The sequence below is a fragment of the Phaseolus vulgaris genome, chromosome 3 (genome assembly GCF_051622355.1).
Source record: "Phaseolus vulgaris cultivar YP4 chromosome 3, ASM5162235v1, whole genome shotgun sequence".
Taxonomy (NCBI): domain Eukaryota; kingdom Viridiplantae; phylum Streptophyta; class Magnoliopsida; order Fabales; family Fabaceae; genus Phaseolus; species Phaseolus vulgaris.
The window spans coordinates 26,566,630-26,574,449 of record NC_143500.1 but is presented as its reverse complement, the minus strand read 5'-3'; positions in this window follow the sequence as shown (position 1 = coordinate 26,574,449).

Below are 7,820 nucleotides of genomic sequence, written 5' to 3'. Positions count from 1 at the left end.
TTATATTATCCCTCATCTAAAGGGCATATTACCTTATAAACTTAAATTTTCCACTATAAAATTATAGAAAATGGTAAAAACTTTCTCTCACACAATAAAATATCACATTTTCATGAGTTGCATTGCATCCTCCCTTCTGGGTTTGATGAACTGGTTCTTGTATTCTTAATGATTTCTATTTTTCTGGTTTAATGTCTCTAAAATATTTCTTTAATAATTTTTTTCTTCAGTAAATGATTTTCTCAATTAACCGGAGTAGAGATTAATTTTATTTATAATATTCTAAAATTCATTTATCCAGTGAATTTTTACAGACAAAAATAAATACAATTTTTACTATATAGATTATAGTAATCTAAATTATAATTAGTTATTTCTTTAATTTCAATAATCACTTTAAAAATGATTCAATCCAAGTGTTATTGTTAGAAATATAAGAACTAATTCTTCCGCATTTGTGTAGATACAAAATGGATACTTGCAAAATCAATAATCACACAAAAGAAAATAGAGCAAAATAAAATAATAACATCAAAAAATTTTAATGTGGAAAAACCTCATCAACTTGAAAAGTAAAAACTCACAATCGTGACGGTACCTAGTCCAGGAAATGTTTCCACTATTAGAGTAAGATTACAATATTTGTTTTTCTCACTCTATGAGAGTAACACTTAATGTTATTAAACAAGGATGAAATACAATGTCTCTTTAACCTCTCATTATATTATCTAATCTCATCTCATTTATCAATTCTCTCATTGATTCTATGTTGCATTTTCACTTGTTTGCTCTTCTCTTTCTCACAAGTTTCCTTTATATAGAGAATGAGAGAAAAACTTCTTTCATAAAGAGATCATGGATAATTAAATTAATGTTTATCACATTTTCAAGATATATTGAAAAGACTATCTTCAACTTTATAGATTGAATTTTATAGCCTTCAAGAAAGATATATATTTAATGGATCAATTACCAAAATTGAGTAATCATGGTCTCCATTAATTAATAAAAGATTCACAACATATACATATTATTGTTATTATTCTTATATTATATAAGGAATTATTTATTTGTAATTTGTGATGAAATGTTATAGATAGTAGCTTATTTATCTGTTGTTGTAAATATTATGAAAATAGGTATTATTACCAACAACTTATTTTAACCGGGGTCTCTGTTATTTCACATTGAAAATGCATAGTTTTATATTAATTTCATGTCTATTAATTGTGATGTACATTGTCATCACAATAAACATATGATGACATAGTAATTCAACAATCTATTTGAAATATATTATAAAATTTTCAGTGCATTTTAGATCAAGATGGCATGCTTGTTAGGAAAGTAATTATAAAGTGATTGTATATGATCTTCATCTGCCAGTTAGAGTTGTTTGAATCATTTAAGGGAAAATTATTTTTCTTTTTTTCTTTGTATAAGGAATGCTTATAGTGTAGTAAATGAGGCTTTAAAATGAACAAAAAAAGGATTCACGAGGCATGAGTAATCACAGTCCGTAAGGATTTATCCGCGGTGTATTGCGCAAGTTCCCCAGGATACAACAAGAACTTCCCGGTAATTTACGAGGATCGGAACTAGCAAGTTACTCTTAAAAGAGTAATACCCAATAGAACCCAAAAATATAATAATAATAAATGATGAGAGAGAAAACCAAAAATTTAAAGGTGATAGGAAGAAGAAGGGTTTCACGGTGGTGTTGGGTGAAGAAGATGAAGAAGGTGAGTGAGAGTTGTGTGTTTTCTGAAGCATAGGGTTGCGGCTTTTATAGATGAAGAAAGTAACTGCATCCTACTACATGAGCAACTCTGCTTCCTACGTTCAAAGCGATTCCTTGCTGTTGCGAAGCGGAAGACTGCGTCTTCCCGGAGAGTACGGAGCAGATCTGGATCTATCGAGAGCACGCACGTTCTGAGAGACCCATTCAAGGTAGGAACTGTTACTAGAGGTCCCCTTAGGTTGCAGAATGTTGGGACTCTATCCTGTTGAAGAGGGGAAGCTTTGATGTGCCAAATCCAAGTGAAGCCTGAAGCTGGGTGATGTTTTTGGTTTGGGGTTTAGAATCTTTGTAAGATCAGTTTTGAATCTCAGACAAAGCTCATTTCAATCAGTTTTAAAGATTAAAGTGTTTTTCCATGCAAAGGGAAAAACAACTGATTAAAATGTCGAGATAATCGGTTGTTTGTAACTTAGCTGGCAAATAAGGTTTTAAAATTGTTTTATAACTGACAAGAGCATTCAACCGGTTAATTCGTGGTTTTAACCGATTAAATGTGTGTACTTGTAACATTTTTTTGAAAATATATTTTTAACTGATTTGCTCCAACGTTAGCATTTCAAGTATTATAAATATGTGTTTGGTTCAAACGTTTAAGAGATGATGAGAGTGATTAAGATTGATGAAACAAAAACCTTTTGATACTCTGAGTTGAGACTGATTTGAGAGATTACCCAAACTGTTTGTGAAAAGGTTTCAACCAAGTTTTTTAGCAAGATTGTTTTGTGCTTTGCTGTCTTTGAAAGAACTTATCAATAGGGTGCTGGTGTTTTTTAGCAAGTTTTTTACCAGGTGTTTTCTAATCCTGTTAAAGTTCTTGTAATTGTTCATATAACATTTCTGTATATATGTGTAAAATCTTGTAAAGTCAGTGGGATTCTGACTTGAGGTGGTTTTTGTGTGCAAGAAGGGTGAGTAGACTTTGTGGGATTCAAATTCACCTTCTTGTGTGTGGTGTTTGTGTAATCTGTGATTGATTGCATAGTGAAAACTCAGTGGTTTGACTGAGGACTGGATGTAGCTCTATGATTGAGTGAACCAATATAATCTGTGTGTAATTCTCTCTATCTCATCTCTCATTAAACTGTTTGTATTTTCGGTTGTCATAAACAACCGGTTAAATTGAAACTTTAACCGATTAAATTTCTGATTCCAGTTTTTGTTTGGCTATTGAATTGGTTTTTTGAACTGCTTTTTTGAGTTGTTTGTTAAAGCTTCATTCTAAGGAAAGTATTTGTGAAAATAGTTTGAAAACAATTCATCCCCCCCCCCCCCTCTTGTTGTAGCCATCAAACCTAACAATTGACATCAAGAGCAGGTTCTTGAAAGTTATTCAAGTTTTTGATTTCTGGTTTTTGAAAATCTTTTGATGGCTGATAAAATGCCCTTTGGGGAAGGAGTCTAATAAACATGTCACCTTTGTTTTGTGGAGTTAATTACCAATTCTGGAAAGTTAGAAAGAACATTTTTATACATTCAACTGACAAAGGCAGAAATCATTTTGATACTCTGAGTTGAGACTGATTTGAGAGATTACCCAAACTGTTTGTGAAAAGGTTTCAACCAAGTTTTTTAGCAAGATTGTTTTGTGCTTTGCTGTCTTTGAAAGAACTTATCAATAGGGTGCTGGTGTTTTTTAGCAAGTTTTTTACCAGGTGTTTTCTAATCCTGTTAAAGTTCTTGTAATTGTTCATATAACATTTCTGTATATATGTGTAAAATCTTGTAAAGTCAGTGGGATTCTGACTTGAGGTGGTTTTTGTGTGCAAGAAGGGTGAGTAGACTTTGTGGGATTCAAATTCACCTTCTTGTGTGTGGTGTTTGTGTAATCTGTGATTGATTGCATAGTGAAAACTCAGTGGTTTGACTGAGGACTGGATGTAGCTCTATGATTGAGTGAACCAATATAATCTGTGTGTAATTCTCTCTATCTCATCTCTCATTAAACTGTTTGTATTTTCGGTTGTCATAAACAACCGGTTAAATTGAAACTTTAACCGATTAAATTTCTGATTCCAGTTTTTGTTTGGCTATTGAATTGGTTTTTTGAACTGCTTTTTTGAGTTGTTTGTTAAAGCTTCATTCTAAGGAAAGTATTTGTGAAAATAGTTTGAAAACAATTCATCCCCCCCCCCCTCTTGTTGTAGCCATCAAACCTAACAATTGACATCAAGAGCAGGTTCTTGAAAGTTATTCAAGTTTTTGATTTCTGGTTTTTGAAAATCTTTTGATGGCTGATAAAATGCCCTTTGGGGAAGGAGTCTAATAAACATGTCACCTTTGTTTTGTGGAGTTAATTACCAATTCTGGAAAGTTAGAAAGAACATTTTTATACATTCAACTGACAAAGGCAGAAATCATTTTGATACTCTGAGTTGAGACTGATTTGAGAGATTACCCAAACTGTTTGTGAAAAGGTTTCAACCAAGTTTTTTAGCAAGATTGTTTTGTGCTTTGCTGTCTTTGAAAGAACTTATCAATAGGGTGCTGGTGTTTTTTAGCAAGTTTTTTACCAGGTGTTTTCTAATCCTGTTAAAGTTCTTGTAATTGTTCATATAACATTTCTGTATATATGTGTAAAATCTTGTAAAGTCAGTGGGATTCTGACTTGAGGTGGTTTTTGTGTGCAAGAAGGGTGAGTAGACTTTGTGGGATTCAAATTCACCTTCTTGTGTGTGGTGTTTGTGTAATCTGTGATTGATTGCATAGTGAAAACTCAGTGGTTTGACTGAGGACTGGATGTAGCTCTATGATTGAGTGAACCAATATAATCTGTGTGTAATTCTCTCTATCTCATCTCTCATTAAACTGTTTGTATTTTCGGTTGTCATAAACAACCGGTTAAATTGAAACTTTAACCGATTAAATTTCTGATTCCAGTTTTTGTTTGGCTATTGAATTGGTTTTTTGAACTGCTTTTTTGAGTTGTTTGTTAAAGCTTCATTCTAAGGAAAGTATTTGTGAAAATAGTTTGAAAACAATTCATCCCCCCCCCCCTCTTGTTGTAGCCATCAAACCTAACAATTGACATCAAGAGCAGGTTCTTGAAAGTTATTCAAGTTTTTGATTTCTGGTTTTTGAAAATCTTTTGATGGCTGATAAAATGCCCTTTGGGGAAGGAGTCTAATAAACATGTCACCTTTGTTTTGTGGAGTTAATTACCAATTCTGGAAAGTTAGAAAGAACATTTTTATACATTCAACTGACAAAGGCAGAAATCATTTTGATACTCTGAGTTGAGACTGATTTGAGAGATTACCCAAACTGTTTGTGAAAAGGTTTCAACCAAGTTTTTTAGCAAGATTGTTTTGTGCTTTGCTGTCTTTGAAAGAACTTATCAATAGGGTGCTGGTGTTTTTTAGCAAGTTTTTTACCAGGTGTTTTCTAATCCTGTTAAAGTTCTTGTAATTGTTCATATAACATTTCTGTATATATGTGTAAAATCTTGTAAAGTCAGTGGGATTCTGACTTGAGGTGGTTTTTGTGTGCAAGAAGGGTGAGTAGACTTTGTGGGATTCAAATTCACCTTCTTGTGTGTGGTGTTTGTGTAATCTGTGATTGATTGCATAGTGAAAACTCAGTGGTTTGACTGAGGACTGGATGTAGCTCTATGATTGAGTGAACCAATATAATCTGTGTGTAATTCTCTCTATCTCATCTCTCATTAAACTGTTTGTATTTTCGGTTGTCATAAACAACCGGTTAAATTGAAACTTTAACCGATTAAATTTGTGATTCCAGTTTTTGTTTGGCTATTGAATTGGTTTTTTGAACTGCTTTTTTGAGTTGTTTGTTAAAGCTTCATTCTAAGGAAAGTATTTGTGAAAATAGTTTGAAAACAATTCATCCCCCCCCCCCCTCTTGTTGTAGCCATCAAACCTAACAATTGACATCAAGAGCAGGTTCTTGAAAGTTATTCAAGTTTTTGATTTCTGGTTTTTGAAAATCTTTTGATGGCTGATAAAATGCCCTTTGGGGAAGGAGTCTAATAAACATGTCACCTTTGTTTTGTGGAGTTAATTACCAATTCTGGAAAGTTAGAAAGAACATTTTTATACATTCAACTGACAAAGGCATTTGGGAATCAATTGAAAATGGTCCTTTTGTACCTCAAGTTAAGAAAAATGATGTTTTAGTTGATAAACCTTCATCTGACTAGACAGAGGCAGAATCTAAGTAAGCTAAATTTGATTGGATAGCTAAGAACATTATAACATATGCTTTGAGTAGTGATGAATTTTTCAGGGTTTCGCAATGTAGCTCGGCCAAAGAAATGTGGGACATCTTGGAGGTCACACATGAAGGCACAAATGATGTAAAGAGAGCTAGGGAGCATGCTCTAATCCAAGAGTATGAACTTTTCAGAATGCAAAAGGGAGAATCAATATGTGATGTGCAAAAGAGGTACTCTCATATTGTGAATCACCTCATAAGTCTTGGCAAGAAGTTTGATGAAGAGGAACTCAACATCAAGGTGTTGAAGTGTCTGGATAGAACATGACAACCAAAGGTGACTGCCATTTCAGAATCAAAGGATCTCACCTCATTGACTATGGCATCTCTTTTTGGAAAACTAAGAGAGCATGAAATGGAGATTCAGAGGCTTGTTGTTCAAGAGAGTAAAGACAAGCATAACAAAAGCATAACACTCAAAGCTAGCAAACAACAACATGTTTCTAGTGAAAGTGAAGAGGAGAACATATGTTTGCTATCAAGAAAATTCAGCAAGTTCTTGAGAAAGAAACAAGCTTTTAAAAGGTGTGACTCAAAGAAACCCAGTGAATTCAATTCTAACAAGTATACCTGTTATGGTTGTGGTGAACAGGGACATATTAAGTCTGAATGTCCAAATAATGAAGTCAAAGAAAAGGGAGACTTCTAAAGGGAGAAGAATGGAAAAGCAAAGAAAGCTTATATAGCATGGGAAGACAATGATGTCTCATCCTCAAGCTCTTCAGATGATGAGGAAGCAAATATGTGTCTTCTAGCATCAATAACAAGTAGTGTGGATTCTACTTCAACAAGTAAAGGTACCACCTATGATCAATTGCTTAATGTTTTTTTATGAAACTCATGATGAAGCCAACCGATTGGCCCTTTCTCTCAACCGGTTGAAATGATTAAGCAACTGGTTAGAAAATAAGGTTAAGGATCTTGAGAAAGAACTGTACAACACCAAAGAAGATTTAGAACATCTGGATTTAATCTACAAGAATTCTTCTTCTAGTTATGAAAAAATGAATTGTGAAAATTGTGAACTTCTTGAAAAGAAGATTTGTTATCTTTTGAAAACCTTGGACAAGCTTACAACTGGAAGGTCCAACTTTGAAGATGTTTTAGCCTCACAAAAATGTGTTTTTGGAAAAGTAGGTTTGGGATTTTATCCCCAAAGCAAAGAGAAAAGAATTGCAAAACCTTTTTAAAAATTTTCAAAAAAACAATCGGTTAAAAAATCGTTTCAATCGGTTGTTACATACTTCTATTGCATGAAGAAAGGTCATTCTATTAGGTATTGCAGGTTTCATAAATCTCTTGTACCTAAAGGCATCTATAAGTGGATTCCAAGATGTATTGTCAATACAAAAGATAAATCTAACACTGAAGGTCCCAAATTCTTCAAGGGATCAAATCTTAAGATTTGACAAAAGTTCTATTTTGTAGATTTCTGATTTCTTTTGAAAGGTTCAGCTAGGACTGGATGTTATGTACTTGTCAACATATCAAGATCTTGTGCTGGTTTCCTTGAGCTTCTGTAATTAGAAAATCAGTAATCTAGGGATTTAAACTCTTATTCTTTGTTAAGAGTTATCAATGTACAAAATTCAATTCAATATGCTTCTTTGTGTTTCTATGAATGATTTCTATGTGCTCCATCTTCTCTGCATATGTTTATAGCTTGCAATTATGTGAAAATCTAATAATTACATGCAACATGTGTTTTTGGTTTAAAACAATGTTTTTTTTCATAACAAAAATTTAACTGATTGTTTCCTCGAAACAACCGATTATTTCTGTCAGGTAA